This window comes from Arachis ipaensis, chromosome B2 (assembly GCF_059453495.1).
Source record: "Arachis ipaensis isolate K30076 ecotype BB chromosome B2, ASM5945349v1, whole genome shotgun sequence".
Classification (NCBI taxonomy): Eukaryota; Viridiplantae; Streptophyta; class Magnoliopsida; order Fabales; family Fabaceae; genus Arachis; species Arachis ipaensis.
The window spans coordinates 82,659,930-82,682,643 of NC_142437.1; the positions used below are offsets into that span (position 1 = coordinate 82,659,930).

General features: G+C 33.3%; 1 pseudogene; it reads right to left on the reverse strand.

The window, feature by feature from the left end:
* Positions 1-21,393: 21,393 nt before the first annotated feature.
* Positions 21,394-22,165, reverse strand: LOC107627337 (uncharacterized; annotated as a pseudogene).
* Between the last annotated feature and the right edge of the window lie 549 nt (positions 22,166-22,714).

Below are 22,714 nucleotides of genomic sequence, written 5' to 3' on the forward strand. Positions count from 1 at the left end.
AATATCTAATTTAGAATTCGTTTAAAACTAATTTGAGTATATACTCTTAAAATGACTTTTTTAAAAAAAATATATAAAAAGTTAATGAACTTAAATCTTTAATATATATTATTATATTTATTAAAAACAAAATATAAATTTTTCATTAATAATAATCTTAACTTATATTTTAAAATCACACATTCACACGTTAACAAAATTCTTATATGTGGACTTTTATTGTCATCAATTACAATGATATATGGTCATAATGAAATGAGAGTAGGGAAGCGAGAAATGCATTGGGAAAGGTATAAGGAAGAGTATTGTAATGATGAGGCCAATGGGAGTTAGCCTACAAAGGTGACTAAAGAAGCCGAATTCCATTCAACGCATTTTGGCTCTGGGGACCCCTCATGTCTCTCTTGCTCTTTCAACTATCAATTAAACAACTGCATGCTATGGTCCATTTCCATTGCAAGTGTCAGGTTCCTTGAATCTTTACCAAAATGACCTTTTGGTTTTTCTACATTTCGTTCCGTCCAAAAGAGGCAGGGGAACTGGCATTGATCATTTGAATAATTTGTTGTTTCATCTCAAAAAGCTGCAGCTTTCTTTATGAATTAAATTTTGATGTTGTAAAGTATTTCTAGTTTTTCTAAGAAGTTAGAATTTAATTTTAATTACGTAAAACAATTTTACATCGTACATCTAATTTTTTTAATTATAGTAATCTTATGAATTGTCGTTCAAAAGAAGGATGTGATTATACGAATTTGTTACACGGTTCGGACTAAGTATGAAAATTAAACTCTTTTTCTTATTCCTATCCTACCCTTCAAATGTTGAGTTTTTAGTTAGCTTTGCATGTTCCCGGTAATAACTGGGTTTTGGCTAAGGGCTACACAGCAGAGTTGCTGTTCGTGCAGAGACCACATATACGAGTAAGCACATTATCCTATTGGCATTGGCATTGATTTCAAGATAGAAGGGAAAATTCTTCATGTTAAATTCAAGAAATAAATAATAGTGTGAGTGTGACATATCCATAGACAACGCCGAATTCATCTTGCCCCAAAGTCAGCATACCAATAAATATCCGAACCACCATGGCTTCCGTTTAATACACAGACCGTAAATTTAGTTTGAAAACGTCACTGGCTGAGTCCCTCTTGCATAGAAATTATTTGATGTTATTTTAAAAAGAAAGATGAAATTATTGTCATACTACACCTTGATTACTCAATTATTATCTCCAACTGTGCCGTCGTAAATTATTTGTCATTTTAAAATTTTGCTCTATTAAAAAATTAATGTTAAAAAATAAAAATATTATGTTGTTTTGGACCCAACCTTCCAGACTATGTTTTGAACATGAACCTATGTCTGGACTCAAACAAGAGGCGACTAGCCCCTGAGTCCAGGGTGGAATCCGCGACCGTGGAATCTCAAGAGTTAATAATCTTCGGGAGAGAAATCACCAGGAATCTCACCAAATCCGGAATTTCATGGCATCGCTCTCCTACGGCATAAATAGGGGCCCTAAAAGCTTCGTACACACTAATCCTAATCTTTTTACTTTTTGTCTACTCGTTAATTTAGGCGTCGGAGTTAGAATTCGCAATATATACTCTACTCGTAAGTACTTAATGTGAACCAACCTGTTCAGGTAGAATTTTCTATCCGATCCACTGGGAATAAAGTAGGATGCAGTGTGAGTTTGCTTGTGGATAGAGTAGGGTACAGATTCATGATATATTCTATCTTACTATATCCGCATCTCTAATATATTATATAATATATATATGTAAAGTTATGTATATAGTGAAAAAAGTAAGTGTTGAATTCACAATATTTTTTTTATAAAAATTTAAAATAACTACTAAACTAATTAATAATCATATTATTTGTAATTTTATGTTAGATTTCTTTAAGATTTTATTGTTATTAATTTTAATTTGAACTTAATTTTTTATTTTTTATTTTATTAATATGTATAAAATTTAGAATGGTTGAATTTTATATTTATTTAAATTTTTTTTATTTTTTTGTGAGTAGAGTCAGATAGGGTAGGGTTTAGAACTTTAAGGTGCGAGTAAAGTTAGGGTTAAAAAATTCTTAAGATAAGATAGAATTTTAAAAAAAATTTCAATCCATAAGTAGAATTAGGATAAAGTCCAAACCCTATCCTACCCTACCCATTACCAACCCTAATCAGAGTGTTATTGTAGGTATATCTCCCGTCGTCTTTAGTTTAGTCTCTATTATTAGAGTTATCGATCCCAATTTACTAAAATTTCTGTCCAAATAACCCATAAACATATGTGCACATAAAAAATCAATTATTAAATTAGTCACAATATTATATATTGATGCAGTATGTGGTACTTCTTATATATTGGTGACTTACGTGTCCAAAATATATGAACAAATTCAAAAAAGATATATGTCACATTTAAATAAGAAAGGTGAGACTTTGACCTTTATAATGATGATAATTCCACTAGAACATGAGAAAATCGTTGGAGAGAAATATTTTAAATTCGATAAGTGAAAAGAAGGCACAACAAAAGAGAAAGAAGAGGGCGGAACTACATAAAATTTGGGAAAGGGCCAAAATTTAATTTTCGAATATAAAAAGATTAAAATAAAAATTTTAAAAGAGTTAAACTAAAATTACTCATGATTTATAAGAAAAAATTGAAGTTTAGGGGTCATTGTCTCCTTAATACATGAGAGGCACCGCCTCTATGAGGAGGGAGCTGCTCTTGTTGTCCCGTCATGGGGTTCGAAAGAAGAGAGCTCACTAATGGAAGCTGCTGCTAAGAGAGGGATGCAAGGAAGGGAGTTTTCGTCACTGTCATATTTGCTGCCCTTCTTGCTGTTGCCGTCATTATGGATGTTGTCACCTCAGCTTCTGCACTGTGACTACACTATCCCTTGATAAAAAGATGAGAGGATAAAGAAGAAGATAAGGATTGAAAGTGAATAAAAATATAAAATAAAAGTGATAGATTGAAATTGAATCAAAATGAATCACTCAACATTTTATCTAGTTTTTTGATATAATAGAAAAGGAATTCACTTAACATAATTTATCCACATCATGTGATAAATTGAAATTGAACAAAAAAAAATCACTCTATTTTCTATTTAATTTTTTAATACAACAAAAAATAGACTCATTTAACTTCACTTATCCCAACCGTAATTTTATTATAAAACTAGAAGTGTTTTTTCATATTCCTGATATCTCTATAACGGCTACAATAATTTAAAAAATATTTATATACCTCAAATTGAATTAAAATAAAAATCTTAAGTTTACTAATGTAAAGTCTAATTTATTAATTAAATAAATAAAAATAAAAATAAAATACATAAAGTTAAATCAAATATTTTAACATTTTAAAATATAAACTAATAATTACAAAATAATACTTGAACTCTTTGTACCATTATTGGAAGCACCTATTGTCGTTGCTACCTTGTTGTGGTGCTTCTGCCTTTGCTCTGCCCTTTCTGTCGCAACTGTTGCACTCACCGCCGCTGTAGTCACTGTCGCCTCCTCTAAAATGAGCCAGAACCACCGTTTTGCTCCGAGAAAAATGTTCTTTGTCAAAATTATGAAATTACCATTGCAGTTAAAATGAAAAACTTACTACATTTTGCTTTAACATAATCTTGCTCTACGTTTCAATCACACGCTTCCAATCACAATTATCTATGGCATATGTCATGACACTACCCGTAGGTCGACTTCTGGCCACAGTTAGTCACCTATTTTTAGGTCATTAGAAAATTCGCTTTGTATTCTTTCATATATTTTTAATATATATTTTATATTTTAATATGTATTTTATATATATAATTGATTTGTGACTGATTTAATTTTTAGTATATATATAAATATAATATAATTTATCAAAAAAGTCACTTCAAAATAAAAGCTTTACAAAATTTTAGAATTTTTCATTTCAATAGATAATTTTATGGAGATAATTTTTTTAAAATCTTATCTTTATTATAAATGGTTCTTTTAGTAAGAGTTATTTTATTGAGGAGTTCTAATTGTCAAGAGGCCAAATAAACTATTCTTAAATATAGCCCTTCAGATGTCATATCTCTAAGGACGACGTATTACAAGATTGTATCTTATAGCTTGGCCAAACTTAATGCTGTTTTAAGCAGAATTGTTCTAAATAACTAATCATAGTAGTATAGTTATCTTAGTATCTTATACTAGTTACCATTAAAGTTTTTAAAATAACAGAAAATTTGGGAGGAAAGTAGTGCCTATCTGGTTTTTGTATTCAAATTTGGTCCCAATATTTGGTATAGTACTTGATGAGATCACGTTCCTTGACTTATTCAAATCAAAATTGTGAAATTAGTCTCAGTCTCTCTACTGTGGTCCATTAACACATGGGGAACAAAGACGAGGTGACTTTAGAGCTGTTTATTGACAATAAAAGTCATCAATGCATAGAATTTTACCAATTAAACCTTTTTTTTTTTTTCGCCTTTTCTATCTATGGGATTTCTTGCAAAACTGAGGGGAAAAAAAAAGACTCATTCTGTTTCAATGTCCCAACAACTTGTTCATTATTAGGGGAATAAAGGTCCAGCAAATTAAAACTCCGCTTTATTATAATTGAACCTGAAATTTTTAAAAGCAATCCTTCAATTAATTCAATCGCTTCCTTCATACTTAAACTTCGTGGATTATATATTATTTTATAATAACAACAATATCTAGCTAGTAATATCCGCAACTTTATCATTTATGCTATAATGATTATGTAGCATTGTTCAATGTACTCTCTATTCTTGCGTAGTTGAATTAGGTGTGTGTTTGGATTACAGATAAAATTGATTTTGTAAAATTGATTTTGATAAAAAATAAGTTTGGGTTAACGTGATTTATGTTTGGTAATTTTTATATTAAAATTGATTGTAGTAAAATAAATGTTGTTTAAGTTATATTACTCAAAATCACTTTTAGATAAAAAAAATTACTAAAAAAATATCAATTTAAATAATTTTTTTATATATATACAAAATCAGAACACTAACAAAAATAATATAAAAAATATTTATCATATAAATAAAATAAATACAATAAAAAATATAAAAGAGTGTACTATAAATTTTATAATGTCAAACAAAAAAAATATTCCATATTTTTTCTAATACGGTTAGTATTCTTTAATTTAGTATTATTTTAGAATATAAATTTTCATTATTTATGACTTTATTGTTACTTATAATTAATTTTTTATTTATTTTATCCTTTTTTATAGGATCATAATTTATATTATACAAAATTTTGATAATAAACGTAATATATAATAATTACAATTACAAATTTTACAAAGTTAAAATAAAAAATAAAAAATAATACAAAACAAAAATAGAGTACATCAAAGAATAAAAAAATTATACAGATAAAAAATAATAAAAATTTCATAAAATCAACAACATATATCATATGAACAAAAAAATACAATAAAAAATAAATAAATTATATAAATAAAATTAAATAAAAAAATTTTATACACAACATAAAGTAAAGGATAGAAAAAAAATTCATATGAACAAAAAATAATAAAAATATCATATAAAAAAGTCAACAACATTTGTCATATGAATAAAAGAAATATAATAAAATAAATAAAAAATCATATGAACAAAGCCAAACAAAAATTAAAAAAAAATATTTCATAAAAAATATACATATAAAAAATAGTATAGTAAATGATAAAAAAAACTCATAAAAATATAACATGAGAAATCAGAACACTACACAAATAATATAAAAATATTTATTATATAAATAAAAAATATAAATAAAAAATTTAATAAAAAATATAAAAATTAAAATATAAAAATGAGTACTAAAAATAATAAAAAAATTAAAATATTTAATTTGCTAGTGATTAAAACAAATCTAAACTATTTTAATGAAAAAAAAATTGGAACGAAGAACTATGAAGAAGTAGGAAGAAGTAGGAAGAACTACAAAGAATTATTGTGAAGGTAATAGTTATTGATATCTTTTTCATTGAAGAAAATGAATGGTAGGGTTGGTAAAAAAGAAATAAAATTTTCACCTAATTTTTCAAAGGTAATAAGCAACCATGAACGTAAAATGCAGAAGCTATAAATTTTAGCTTCTCCTGAACGTGGTTTCAGAGGCAGAATCAATTCTGCGTTTAGAAAGAAAAAATTGCCAAACAAAAAAGTGAAACTTTCAAGAAGTTCGAACGTGCTTTTCTCCTCCCCAATGCGTTTGCCAAACACACCCTAAGTATAACTCGTCTACTTCAACGGTCGTCTTTGAACTTTCTCTTTTGAGTTTGAGCTTGTTGTTTGAGTGTCCGAGCGTTTGTCCAGAGAGTATGCCTTGATGTAGAGAGAACAAAGTGGAGGAATACCTACAAAAGACACTCCAATATTTAAGTTAGTTCAATGTATTTAGAAAAATCATGTCTTGATAAAAACGTCTTACCTTTTTTATATGCGAAGTCAGTTTTGGCAATTGTATTTTCAGAATTTATTTACATAAAAAAAGATTGATATCATATCAGGACGTTATGATATTTGTTTTATGTATGACACCAAATTATAATCGTTAGAGCAAGTCATAATGTGAGGCCGAATTATAATGCTCTATCCGAACTATAACGCCTGAGACTGAATTATGACATTTGATTTTATAATAGCCATATCACTGTCTATATCATATTTACTCGTTTGTGAAAGACAAATTATTTAGCTATGATGCATTTAAACTGGCCTTAGTTTAAATATAGATTATGCTTATAATTTATATTTAAGCATTGTGCATAAAATGATCCAATTGCATGGGTCAACTAATGATCACATCTTAGTCAAAAGAAGTTCACGATAAAAGCATGTTGAGTATTAACATAAACACCATACATTACATTCTACCAACTTAGGTTTAAATACTTTTTTCGTTCCTAAAGTTTGGGGTGAAAATCAAATTTATCCCTAACCTTTTTTTGTTATTAAAATCATTCTCAACCTTTACAAACACTTTAAAATCATCCTCTCTTCCATTAACGAATTTTTTCGGACACTTTTACTCCTAAAGTCTTTAACGCTTCGTTTTCATTTTCGTGAAAGGTATTCAGTATCTCATTTATATTACACACTTAAAAACTGATGTTTTACCTTCAATGATGCCCTAACAGAGGTTCATCGTTACCTGAGGAGTATCGTTACTGCATTTGGACTGCGTTAGCAAGGGTGTGGAAGGAGGTTTTTCCACTGTTGTCATCTCGATTCAGGTATGTATGCACCATTAGTTTCGATTTTGTGGAGCTTGAATGTAATAATGTTGTAATGGATTCTGTTAGTTTCCTAAAACTGCTAGGGTTTGATTTAAAGTTTTTTGTTTTTTCGTTTTAGGGGATGAAAAGCTTTAATCTGAGTGTCTACCATGGAGGTCAATTTGGATATGATAATGGGACATTGCAGTATATAGGGAGACAAAAGACACTCATTGAAGATGTTGAAAGTGCTTGCTGGTCTGTAGAGTTAAGGCAGTTTAGGTACACAAAGGAGAACATATCAACTCTGTGGTATAAGGATTCAACAACTGAATAGTTAGAGAAAGATCTGAAGTTATTTGCTGCTGATAGAGATGTACTTGAGATGTGTAGAATAGTGAAGCTGAGGAGTCATGTTGAGATGTTTGTGGTGCATGAGGGTGAGGATAGTGATAATTTTCCTGAAGTTGGGTATATTGATGTTGGAGGCAAAACAGAGAAAAATTCTTGGAATCAGTTGGTGGTTTATGAGGGTGAACAAGGTCAATAGGTGGAAAATGATAATGTGGAACAAGTTAATGAAGGAGATAACTTGTACCCAGATGTGGTTGCTGAAAATGCAATCGAACAGTGATGATGACAGCAATGACGAGGAGTTTATTCCATCTGATCTTGAGGTTGACATTGCAGATGATGTTCATTTTACAGATAGTGAAGAGGAATATGATAATGAAAGTGGGTTTGAAGAACTGACAAGTGCTAAGGATGGTGATCGGGTTGATAAAGGCAAAGGGGTTGTGAATGGTGATTTTAGTGACGAGGAAGGCTTCAATAGTGATGAAATGGATTTGGATTATAAAGTTGGTAGTGGTTCAGATAAGGAGGATAGACAAAAGGAAAATAACTATGAAACAAGGAGGTATCCAATTCATAAGGATGTTAAAGGCATGACGAGTTATAAGTGGGAGGTGGGAACTGTATTTGCTTCAAAAGAGGAATTTAAAGACATTGTAACAGCATATGCAGTGCAAACAAGAAGGGGGATCAGGTATGTGATACGTGAATATTTTATACCTTTTTCATAGCAATTTCTAGTTATTTTTTATTATATTTTATTAAGTTTCATTATATTTTAGTGTAAAATCCTATTTGGATGCTACTTTGAGTTGTTTTGGTATTTTTATGATTTCAGATGAATTTCGGGCGAATTTGGCAAAGTTTTGTGCAACAACGAAGAAAGGATAGTAGATACTGTCAATCCTGACCTCCTTACATTTCAACGAGCATAACTTGAGTTACAGAGGTCCAATTGAAACGGTCTAAACAGGTTAGAAAGCCAACTTTTAGAGCTTTCTAACGATATATAATAGTCTATACTTTTCTTCTGGAATCACTGCCAAATCCGACGCTAAACGCTGAACCTGGCATTTAGCACCTAAGAGGGACAAACCAGTACCAAAAACTTCTCCCTGCCGGCGCTGAACGCCAGCAGGGGACCTCAGCATACAAGAATTTTGACCCCCTTTAGAGCATTTAACACCCATTACTGGCATTAAACGCCAGCAGCAGCCCGAATCACTCCTCTTTGTGCCTCTCAAGTGGATTTAGCACTTCTTAGCCTATTTTATTTTTTTTATAATTTTTTATTACAAACAATATCATTTAGTTTTAGAATTCAATATTTTATTTTAGTTTCAAATCAAAAGATTTGATTTAATTTACATTTGATTTTGTTTTGATTTAGTTTGAATTTGAATTCTAGGTTTAGTCTTAGAGGTTTTTATTATAAATAGGGGACTTCCTTCCTCCCCAGAGGACACACTCGATCTCTCCTCTGAGAGGGGGACTCCTCACTTTTGCATTTTCACATTTTTTTCTGTAAGTCACGAGCCACTAAACCCTCTTAGTTAAGGTTAGGACTTAGGAGCCTTGTTTATTTCTATAAATTAAGATTATTATTCTTCTATCGTAATTAACGTTTTGATTCAATTCTAAGGATTGTTTTCGTTCTTAATCTTATGAATTGGGTGGAATGAGAGTATGACCCTTTTCTACTTGAGTTCTTCTGATTCTTGAGAGAGTTATCTCGCTTAAACTACAGCTTGAAAACAGATTCCTCCTAAATTGCTAATTACATGAACTTATTGGGATATGTGACATAAAATCCTGTTAGCTTTGGGTAATTAAGGTTTTTGTGACGTTAAACTAGTTTTCTAAGCTTAACCCTCTAATCGGAATTAAGTGACCACGAGAGTGGCAGTTGATGAAAGTTAGAGGAGGCTAAATCACTAAGAGATTAGGGTTTAGACACTTATAGTTTGCCATAGAATGAATCATTCATTGTTAAAATAGTTAGTAAGACGTTTTAACCCGGAAGGATAAACACCTCCAAAGCCTTAACTATTCTCTCATATAATTTACTTTACTTTTATTATTTGCTTTCATATTTTCTGTGTTTTATAACCCCAAAACATCACATTTTGCTTGCCTAACTAAATTATTCATTCAACCATTGTTGCTCAGTCCATTAATCCTTGTGGGATCGACTCTCACTCAACTGATGTATTACTTGGTACGACTCGGTGCACTTGCCAGTACATTCCAGTGAATCAGAGAGCTACATAGAGGGTGAGTTCATTGAACCACCAATTCAAGAGGTTCTTGATTAAGAGTACACTCCACCCATCACACAACACCCAAGTCTTGAATTCAGAGTGGTGAAGTAAATCAAGGAAAGCACTGAAAAGGGAATTGTGACCAAGGAACAAAAGACCACATCCATGAAATAAAGAAGGTCAACAAAAAGCAATCCAACCCCTACTCCAACAAGCACTGTGAATCAAGTTGATAACAACAAAAGAAAGCTTGTTAGGAGGAATTCAAATCAGAGGGCACTAATCTTCTCCTCTTTTTTCTTGGAGTAATTTCTTTTAACCAACTGGAAGAAGAGGAAGAAAATTCAACAATCAAGTGTCAAGCTAATGACATTAAAGAAGCGCTTGTTGGGAGGCAACCCAACCATAAGTATCCTTTAGTTTATTTCAGTTTTATTTCAGTTTTATTTTAGTTTGATTTCATTTTTTTTATTTCCATAGTTTTCCTAGGTTTAATCTAGTTTGTGATCATGCGCAGTGCTTAGAACAGGGCCAGAAGGACTCAGAGTGAAGAACAGAACGCCATGGAGAAAAACAACTGTGGGCGCTAAATGCCAGGGAGGGAATTTAGCACCAAGAGAGGGAGCTTTGGCTTGGAAGTTTAACGCCCAAAAGGGGGCGTTCCAGAATTACTTTTCGCTTCCCTTAGGGCATTTAACGCCCATTCCTAGTGTTAAATGCCAGAAAAAAGAAAAAAGGGTTTTAAATTCAAATTTTTTCTTCTATCTTCTTTTGTATTATTTTTACTCATCCATGTGCTCTTCATGTCCCTTCCGTTTTCAGTTTTCTTTGCTTGAGGACAAGCAAACTTTTAAGTTTAGTGTTGTAGAGTAAGATCTCGGTTTATATTATCATCAATGGCACCGAATGAAGGTGAATCATCTTCATGGAAGAGCACAGCTTGAGAAGGGAGCAACAGCTACCATAACTGAGGTGGTTAAGTTTCATTATCCCCTACCTTATCTTATCTTCTGTTTTTCTAGTAATTTTTAGCTTATTTCCTGTTTTTCTATTCTAGCTTTTTCATGATCACTAGTAGGATTTTCTTGCTTTCTAGTTTAGTTCTTTATTTTGTTATTTTATATTTATTTTGAAAGGTGTCTCATGTATTGCTCACTAAGCTTAAAGAAAAATCAAAAGAAAAAGAAGTAGTAGAATGCATGAGATTTGAGTTATATATTATGAGTTGAAAAAAATATTATAGATTCTCTGAAATAAGATAAAGATTGATTATTGAAGCAAAAAAAACATAGCAAAAGGAATTGAAAATTAAAGAAAAATCAAAAGAAAAGGTCCAAGGCTTTGAGCATCAATGGGTAGGAGGGTCCAAATTGATCTAAAGCTCAAAAGAGTGGTTTTCCCTAACCATATTCTTGTGGTGTGAAAGTGTCAAGTAAACCTTGAGACTGAACACTTAAAGTCGTGACCCAATGCTGTTACAGAGTATGCCTAAGGCTCTGAGCACAACTGTCAGGGAAAAAAGGCAAAGAAAAATTTGAACCTAAAAGGTTCCCTCAGTTAAGTGCTTGTGGTGTTTATGTATCAAGATAAGCTTGAAAACAAAGCACTTATAGTCACGGCTAGACTCAAAGGTGCAAAGCACCAAGGAAAAACAAAAGCTATGTTCAAGAATCAATTAGAGCCTAAAAAAGAGAATCTATAATATCATCCGAGTTCTAGTTCCAAGGGATGCTGATATTTCTGAGCTTCAAAGGATGGTGAGATGCCAAAGCTATTCAGAAATAGAGTGTCATAAGCCCCATTCTGTAACTAGACCTGAGGTTCATTAACAACTCAAAATCTTAAGCTTTTCTCTTCTTTGGTCCTATATTGTTTTGGTTACTTGAGGACAAGTAACAGTTTAAGTTTGGTGTTGTGATACGTGAATATTTTATACCCCTTTTCATAGCAATTTCTAGTTGTTTTTGATTATATTCTATTAAGTTTCATTATATTTTAGTCCAAAAATCCTATTTGGATGCTACTTTGAGTTGTTTTGGTGTTTTTATGATTTCAGGTGACGATCGGATGAATTTGGTAGAGTTTTGTGCAACAACGAAGAAAGAATAGTAGATACTGTCAACCCTAAACTCCTTTCATTCCAAAGAGCATAACTTGAGCTACAAAGGTCCAATTGACGCGGTCTCAACGACATTAGAAATTCAACTTTCAGAGCTTTCCAATGATATATAATAGTTTATACTTTTCTTCTGGAATCACTGCCAAATCCAGTGCCAAACACCGAGCCTGGCGTTTAGCGCCCAAGAAGGACAAACTAGCGCTAGAAACTTCTCCTTGCCGATGCTGAACGCCAGTAGGGGACCTCAGCATACAGGAATATTAACCCCCTTTGGGGCATTTAACGCCCATTATTGGTGTTAAACGCCAGCGCAGCCCGAATCACTCCTTTTTGGACCTCTCAAGTGGATTTAGCACTTCTTAGCCTATTTTATTTTCTTTTTGTAATTTTTTATTACAAACAATATCTTTTAGGTTTAGAATTCAATATTTTATTTTAGCTTCAAATCAAAAGATTTGATTTGATCTACATTTGATTTTGTTTTGACTTAGTTTGAATTTGAATTCTAGATTTAGTCTTAGAGGTTTTTATTATAAATAGGAGACTTTCTTCCTCCCTAGACGACACACTCGATCTCTCCTTTGGGAGGGGGACTCCTCACTTCCGCATTTTCACATTTTTTCTCTATAAGTCATGAGCCACTAAACCCTCTTGGTTAAGGTTAGGAGCTCTGTTTATTTTTATGAATTAAGCTTATTATTCTTTTTTTTTATTTAATGTTTTGATTCAATTCTAAGGATTATTTTCGTTCTTAATCTTATGAATTGGGTGGAATGAGAGTATGACCCTTTTCTACTTGAGTTCTTGTGATTTTCGAGAGAGTTATCTTGCTTGAAGTACATCTTGAAAACAAATCCTCCTAAATTGCTAATTACATGAACTAATTGGGATATGTGACATAAAATCCTGTTAGCTTTAGGTAATTAGGGTTTTTGTGGCATTAAACTAGTTTTCTGAGCTTAACCCTCTAATCAGAATTATGTGACCACGAGAGTGGCGGTTGATTAAAGGTAGAGGAGGCTAAATCACTAAGAGATTGGGGTTTAGACACTTATGGTTTGCCATAGAATGAATCATTCATTGTTAAAATAGTTGGTAAGACGTTTCAATCCGGAAAGATAAACACCTCCGAAGCCTCAACTATTCTCTCATATAATTTACTTTACTTTTATTATTTTCTTTCATATTTTCTGCGTTTTATAACCTCAAAACATCACCTTTTGCTTGCCTAACTAAGTGAGTCATTCTACCATTGTTACTCAGTTCATTAATCCTCGTGGGATCGACCCTCACTCACCTGAGGTATTACTTGGTACGACCCTCACAATTATTGTGTTAACTTTTATTTATTGAATCTATTAATTCTAATTAATAACATTGTTATAACACAACTGTTTACCACCTTTGTCATAGTCTACTACCCGTTTTTGACAAAGTCATCCCAGGTGTTGACCACAGGTTTTGTGTCCTCCATCTGTACAACAACTTCAGGAAAAAGTTTCCTGGATTACACTTGAAGCAATTGATGTGGAGGTGTGCAAAGGCTACACACTGAAAGGAGTGGGAGAGAGAGATGGCAGTCATCTGAATCATCAATGTGGAGGCTCACAGGCATCTGAATGCTATTTCTCGTAGATTTTGGAGCAAGTCCAGGTTTAATTTTCATTCTAAATGCGATACTCTTGTAAAAAACATGTGTGAAAGCTTTAATGGTGCAATAGTAGAGTCTAGGAAAAAGCCTATTGTTACTATGTTAGAAGAAATTAGGGTTTATTTGATAAGTAGATGGGCTATTAATAGAGAAAGAATTCAAAAGCTTAATTGTACAATTTTTACCTCGAATTAAGAAGAAGGTAGAGAGGAGGGGCAGACCAGCTGGTGAGTGGAGGCCTTATTGGTCTGCTGCACAGACATATGTGGTTGTAAATGGGTTGAACAAATATGTTGTTGATTTGTCTACTTGTGAGTGTTCTTGTAGGAAGTGGTAGGTCAGTGGCATTCTATACACACATGCCATCAGCTGCATCAACTTTAAAGGTCTTAATATGGATGCATATGTTGATGACTGCTACAAGAAAGAGGCCTATGTCAGGTGCTATGATTCGGTAATCAACTCTCTAAATGGACTAGATTTGTGGGAGAATACTGACTTTGATAATGTGATGCCACCACCCTATCGGAAGCCTAGCCATAGACCAGTGAAGAAGAGGAAGAGAGGACCGAATGAAGCTGAGGATAGAAGCTAATCTCACTTGTCTAGGAGGGAGCAGATTCAGAGGTGCTCAAACTGTGGTGAATCAAGTCACAAGAGGGGAGGATGAAAGAAGCCATCCCTCCTTGTAAGTGTATTCACAATATGTATGTTAGGGTTTTATTGCAATGGTTGATTAAATGCTATTTTTTGCTGTATTTTAGGCCCAACCACCTAAGTAACCTACTGTCAAGAAAACCAATAGAGGGAGGAAGAGTTCATCTTCAACACCCACAACCAGGTATAAGTCATTGATAAACCCCAATTTTGTGGTTTATATTATGTAGAATTTGGGGGGTTTTGTCAATATTTTTCACACTTATTCACAAGAATTGCATGGTTTTGTGTTCTCTTTCTAATATTGCTTCATGATGGAAAACATGCTTCTTTTACCTTAGAATTACTATATTTTGATCCTCTTTTATTATCATTCGATGCCGTGACGTATTTGTTGAGTGATTTTAGAATTTATAAGGCAAGAATGGCCTAGAAGAGAGAAAGAAAGCATGCACAAGTGGAAGGAACATGAAGATTTGGATTTTGGGAATTTCATTATGGGCGCGCACGCGCACCTCGCGCGCACGCGCACCTCGCGCGCACGCGTGGATGTGGACAGCTGGAAGCGGCGTGCATAGGTCGGCGCATTCACGCGGATTAGAGAAATTCACACTGGCATGCACGCGTACATGGCGTGCACGCATGGATCGCAAAATCAATCGGTGCGCACGCACGCATGGCGCGTACGCGCAACAAGCTGCACGTGACCTCATTAAAGGAAATTGTGTCTGGCAATTTCTGAGGCTCAAGAGGCCCAAATTCAAGTTGGTTCTGCATGGAAAAGACCCAAGGATGCTAGGGGGAAAGGCAGGGGATCATTCATTCACACTTAGATACAATTTTTAGCTAGTTTTTGGTTTTTGTTCTTCTAGAGAGAGAAACCCTTGTTCCTCTCTAGATCTAGTTTGATTTGATCTTCTCTTGTTGAATTCTGAATTGGATCTTGTTGATTACTAGTTTTGATTGCTTAATTTGAATTCCTTAGTATAATTTTGTTTAAATCTTGTGTTAGATTTATGTTTTCTTGTCACTTGTCATTTTCTACCCATTTTGTGAATCTTATGGATCTCGAATTGTTAATGTTACATTAATGATTTTCATGATTAATTGTGTTGGTTGAGTGAATTTACATTGATAATTGTTAGTGGGTACTTGTTAATTTCAATTTAATTGCAATTTGAGTATGTCTTTTAGTAATGCTTACCATGTGTTTGATGAAATGTTTCCTTTGATCATGGAGTAGTTCTCTTTACTCTTGGCCTAGGCTAAGGGGATTGGGTAAATTTGAGTCATTGGGTCTAATAGATTTGATGATTTGGGAACTCTTAGTGGTCAATTTGATAACCATTGACACTAGCCCACTACTAAGTCAATTAGTAGCTAGGTTGGACCTTATGGGTTGATGTTGACTAAACCATTTAATATACTTCAAGTATAGAAGTAAACTTAATGAGTTTGGTTTCTCATAATTGTCAAGATATGGTTATTAGATAAGGATGGTGACCCCAATTCTCATGTCTAGCCAAGAGTTGCTTTTATTATTCATATTTGAAAACCCAAAAATCCTAATTGCTTTGTCTTAGTTATAGTTAATTGTTTAGTTTTAGAGTAGAATTATATTGGATGTTATCTTATTAGTTTGAAATTGCTCACATCTTGCTTTAGTCACTTGAATTAGTTTCTTACACTTCAAGATTACTTGCTTGTTAGGATTCTTAGTTTAATTTCTTGCTCATGACTTGCAACCCCGGAATTCTCACCAATGTTGATGCACATGTTTGCCCATTCCTTGTGAGACGACATGAGATTTGAATACTTCGGTTACTTTTATTGGGGTTGAACTTGTGACAACCAATTCCTTTGAAATTTGATCGAGAGTTATTAGTTGGTTTGGAACTATACTTACAACGAAGTTCTATTTCTATTAAGAGAGATTCTAGAATGACAATAACCCTCGCCCTATCAGTCATCATCACAGCCTGCTGTCCAATCTACTACTAGAGGGTAGAAGAGGTCTAATTTGCAACAAAAATCATCATCACAGCCCTAACCAGCCACTAGCACATCACCCACAACCAGATTTAAGTCATCCCAGCCCAAGTCCAAGCCCATACCACCATCATCTAGGCTCAACACACCAACAACAGCTACTCTCCACTGAAGGTCCAGGATGAAGCCCATCAAAAGCTCAACACAATCACCACTAGTGCCTAAGGAGAAGGATGCATCCAGCTCAAGCCAACCAGTCAAGAATGTCTCTCTCAGTCACAACATTGCAGTACATGTTTTTCCAAGAAAGTTGAGGCTGATGGTAAAACTTCCTCCAAGAGCTTGGGGAAAACTTTAAAAATTTGAGATCATTTAAGATGTTGTTATGTTATTAATGTAGTGCTGAGTTGATTATACTCTATGTTTGTAAGACTTTATTTTGGCTGAAACTTATTACATACTGTTTACGCTTAATGTTGTTTAAATAGCAATAGAGTTGCTCTTGGTTTGTGGTGACTGAAGTTTCCATCTTTTGTTGTTGTTTACATTTAACTAGATAATGTTTTGTTCTGGGTCCAACTGTCAACTAATGAATTTGATGGTGATTGAAGTTTTCATCTTTTGTTGTTATTTAGATATGCTTATTAATAAATTTGACATAGTTGTGTTTTAATAATTGTGCTTGTGGTGCTCTCTGATGTTAATTCATATTGCATATTGTATATTATACATTATCAAAGCAGGTCATGCTATACCAATTGAGTTGACACAATTCTTGAGTAATGCTTCCAGGCTACTACATCCAGTTTCATTGCCAATTTTTTGTCAAATTACAGGTACACAATTTCACTTACATAATTTTTGACCACCCTACAAAAATCAAACTCATTAACATAAACTCTGTCCAGCCACAACAGCAGATTTTCATTAACACAATACATGTCAAGTTACAAAACTCAATTTCATTCAAAGAAAAAATCTTAGATAACAACACAATTTCATTAAAGCCTAAATACATCCTAACTAAAAGAGCCCTATTTTCTCCCCTGATTTCATCAAGCCATTTTCAGAGGCATTACATAAGGTAGCCCCTGCTTCTGATTCAATAAATCTGCAACCAGAAAAAAATAACCAACCCAACCAACCATGTCCAACACTGCAGCAACCTTCAACTTCCACTCAAACTCTCTCACTTTTGCTTTTAGGGATACAACTTTTCTCTTCAACCTTGAAACATGCAGATCTTCAGTTTCAGCTTCTAGGTCTGTCCAACGAAAAAACTAACACTCTTCTTTAATCTACAAGATCCCACCATAGTCAGTCCCTAGAAACAAAATATTATTATCAATCAAGAACAAAAACCCAAAAACGCACCTCATAGTAGATTCAGCCCCAAAATTGTCGACCAAGGTCATTTTTCGTTCCCGAAATTTGCAGCACAGGTCTCTCACCATGCCCACAAAGAATTTCTCTCTTCTACGCAGACGAGCGACTCTGAGACTACCTTGAGCTCTCCGAAGCCATGGCTGCACTACAACCTCTAGAACCCTAGCAGATGTTCTATTATTTTGGTTGGTGGTGAAATTTTAATTTAATCTCTATTTCTCCAACCGATTATAAAAAAAACTTAATTTTTTTAATCATTAAAGGCATCAACTACCGGTAACAACCTAAAGGATAAAAGTGTCCAAAAAAAATTGTTAATGGAGGGGAGGATGATTTTAAAGTGTTTGTAAAGGTTGAGGATGATTTTAATAACAAAAAAAAGTCGGAAATGAATTTGATTTTCACCCCAAATCTTAGGGACAAAAAAAGTACTTAACCCACCAACTTACCTGGGAGGGACATCTTAAACATAGCACATGTTTGACAAAGTATAATTGTAGTTGTAGAATAAAAAAAAGAAAGAACATACATGATAAATAATAAGATAATACTCAAATTGGTTCTTAAAATTGTATTCGCGCCTTAAATTGATCTCTGAAATTTGTATTTAGTCCCCGAAGTTTATATTAGTGACTTAAGTTAGTCACTCAACTATTTTTTGTTAACAATGCTCTAACATAGCATCCAAACATAGGGCGTCAGTACCACGTGTTAGAATATTATCCGTCCACTAGTAATGAGATGATGATATACCAGTTAGTGACACGTGACATGTCAATTATATCTCAAACATGAGCAAACAAAAAACTACTTCACAATTCAGAGTTACAAATAAATTAAGAAAAAACGAAATCTTAGAAATAGATAGCACTATGTTATTTATGTCATTTCATATTTATGTTATTTTACATTGTTATCACTTATCACTATGTGTGCATAAAAAAGAAATTACTCGGTGCATAAAATACCATATGACGTGGTTACCAAATACCCCCACACTCTATAAACAACTCCTTGGTCATTCTCGAAATTCTCAAACCAATACCTGCATGGAAATAAATAGAAAATAAAAAGAGGAGTTGAAATTTTGAATAAAGTAATTAATAAGGGTGATTTCAAGATGCAAATGTACATCAAAATAATATTGCAGGATGATTTGCGAAAATAATACTTTATTTCTAGGCAACAAAAACTAAATCTTCACAAGGATTCAAAATTATAGCTCTGCATTGTGTCAATCTACATCTACATAAAATGCAACATCACAATAGATTGCAGCAAAAAACAGTAAACAGCACAAATTTAATGCAGTATAATGTAAAATGAAACAAAAGGTTATACTTTAAAATATGACCAGAACTCTAAAATTGAAAATACCGACATTTAGAACTTTCACTCAGATGTCTAACTTTTTTTTCCCCTCACTACCCACTAAGATCTATGGATACAAGAATATTTAATAATGAAAAATAAATATGTAAAGAATAACAAGATGCTATCATATAAAAATTTTATACAACTAAGATTTACAAGATTGTGTCATTTAATATGATCCATCTACTTCATTTGTAACTACAATCTCAAGTGTCTACCTTTAATTAACAACTGTTTTTGTGAAAGCCTAATAGAACAGCACAAATTGAAGCTAATTGTTTATTAAAATGGGACATTCTATTTGTATTATATATGGTTCATCGGAATTAAAATCTTTAAATTTTAGTAGAATCTTAAAGAGCAAGCAGGCAAGCACTTATCCAGCAATAATCATGTACAATTATGAGACAGAGAGAGATTGATTTGAAATGGCATTCAGTAAATCATGTTGTCTATTGTATTTCTTTGGATAATCAAACAAAATGTTACCATTTAAAAAGCACAATAATCATGTACAATTAAGACAAAAAGCCTCAACATACATCATAAGCAAGCATGTGTGTCATCATTCCACATGCATCAACATTTCCAAAACTAACAGTAATATTTGGATACACCAGATTACCTTGCCACTAAATTCTGAGAGCAGTGTGTTAAGTATTTAAGGAAAATGGAGAACCATGCCTTAAAAACTAGCTATTAAGAGAGCAAAACTATTTTCTTTAAATACAACATCAAGCATCTCATATTACTCAATGTGCAACTTTGGACACCCTAAAACACCCAAGTCTTTAACACGTTGCTGACAAATTGCAACATAAGGCCTTTTCGAAGTTGTTGAGAGCCATGTAGTTCATCACACATTTGCTAATTTGTTATAGGCATAATAACAAGATATTTTATTCTTCATTCTCCCAAATTTTGGAATTAGTCCAAAATTGCAGCCGTGCATATTAAAAGATGAAGAATCAACAATTTTAAATTAAACCCCTAAATATTGTAAATCACGTGTACATATCCATTTTGAACATATATTACATAATCTACATCAACAATTTTAAACTAGTAAATAGAGTACATATACATTTTACTCACAGGATCAACTTTATATTTAGTAGTAAAGACAACGATAGAGTCATCATTGACAACACAGTAAACATATAGTTCAAATGAATTAAAATTCTGGACCTTCAACTAATGAATGAAAAGAACCATAAAGACAAACTGAACAAATAGACTAAGAATCCAATAATAAATACCCTTGCAACGAAAGACAATCCAAGACATTAGTACTAATGTTCAGAAACTTTGATGTCTCAAATACAATGAATAAAGAAGAGTCAATTACATCAACAACTCTAATATGGATCTTATGCCTACAAGTAATTTGTAACTTTTACTAGTATAGAAAAGAACAAGATAACATATAAGATAGGTAACTTGCATACTTTCTACCCAAAAATATCTCAAAGATAACTGCTATTTTTAGAGTTATAAAGTATTGGCACCACAAACAGGATTACCCTTAACGAATAAACATCTTTTTGAATTTATCATTGGATTTTGGCTTCTCATCGTCCTTTTCTTTTTTTGAGCTATTGGCAGTGACACCAAGTGGTCTGACATTTCTAGGCACAACAAAAGTATTCTTCCTTGGCTTTCTAGAAGAGATCCCATCATCATTTACATCATGCTTGGAAGTATCACCGGTTTCTTTGCACATGGAACCTTTTCGACTGGAATGATCAGGAGCATCTGCATGTTCTTTCAAGGATTTTGGAGCAAAAGACTCCATTCTCTCACGCTTTGGATCAGATCAAAGAATACTTAACCTCTTCCCAAGTAACTTCTACTTGTTCTTAGCTAAAGCTGCAGTAAGGTGCTCATCATCCAAGAAGTCCACATATGTCAGTGCCCTTAATTTTCCAGTGAACTTGTCATTCAAGATACGAATGGAAACAACTCCACCGACACCACTGAAGAAATTACGTATATGTTCATAATTTGTTTTAAGATGAAGATTTGAAAAAAAAAAAGTAGTGCACTGATCAGAGTATGTCTTGCTTTCTCTGGGGGGAAGGTTGTTATCGAGTTCATTATTCCTTGGATTAGCATCTTTCAACTTTGTCTCCTGAGAAGAGTTCTGCCCATGATGTTTATTTTCCACAGGTGCTTTCTCTGCCACTCTATCAATGCCTCTCTATCGCTTGGTAGGAGACTGTTCTTTGCTTATGTCAGACCCAAGCTTTCTCTTGTTGTGGGCACTTTTCCTAAGATTATTCTCATTTTCCTCTATTGAGTTGGATTCATTCTAAATAATCATAGCTATTCCAGACGAGGAGTAACCTTTTTTAAAGCATTATCAAAATCTTTGAGATTGCCAAACTCCCTCTCGAAGCACAACCATGAGTGGCATATATCCTCGGAACCAGCTCCAAAAAACCTTTTACTGTAGCATCTCTTGTATATGGACCTCGCTTCATTTATGTGATCTAATTCAACTTCCATTGCTATATAAATTTTCCATACCTCTAACATTGATCCACATATCCTAACAAAATTCTCCCAAACTCCATATGCCGCAGTTATGTCTTTTCCAAGTTTTGCCTCTAAACAGGCCCAATAAGCATGCAAATGCAGCAAACCCTCTGTATTCTTCAACTGTGGGTGGCAACAGGTAATCTGATGCATGCTGGAAGACCTCCCTTATTTTTGTGAATTCCAGCTGATTCTCTTCCCCAATGGATGCCATTCTTCGCCGTAAGCCAACTATCCGAGTGAGAACCAAATCAAGATACTCATCAAGAGTTGAAAAGGTGCATCGTAAGGACTTCTCAAAGGCTTCGGCCAACTCTTTCTCAGAAGCATGACTACGCTCCATGGAAAGCAGATATCTTACCCAAAGTTCTCCAACCCAAGGATAATTCTTAGTGGCCCTGAAATAAACATTGCTGACAACACTACCAACCTTCAAAGTGTTGTCCATGTATCAAGTGTAATCAAGCCAAAGATCAGGTGATATAGGAAAGTCCGTGATAGCTCGCTCATAAAGAACTTGAACTTTCGCAGGCATTCCAAAAGTTTCTACTAGATGCATTGATGTATTTGTTTAGTAATTTCAGGCTTAGGAGGCGGAGATTGGATCAAAGAAGTGAAGAAAAAGAATGTAAAATAGAATATTCATAAAGAAATGAGGATTTGGTGGACATCATGGCCACGCGTACGCATGAGGAAGGAAATTCGCTAGGCCACCACACGTACACGTGGCACTTGTCACGTGACCTCATTAAAGGAACACGCTGGGGGCGATTTCTGAGTTCATCCAAGCCTTAATCAAACTCATTTCTAAAGTATTTAAGGCCAAAATCAAGAAAGAACAACGGGAGAGCAATTAGGTTAAGATAGAAACATGCTTTAGGTTATATTCTAGAGAGAGAAGCTCTCTCTTCTATCTAGAATTAGGGTAGGTTTAGGTTAATTGCATCTTAGATTTATGTTTAATTTCTTGTATTGATCTAGTTTCCTTTACTTTTCCTTGTTCTATTGCTTTAATTTTCTTTGTTCTTCTTGTTAATTTCTTATTTTGGTCACTTTTATGTTTATAAACTCTTATTGGATCATGATTTTGTTTAATGCAATTTGATGT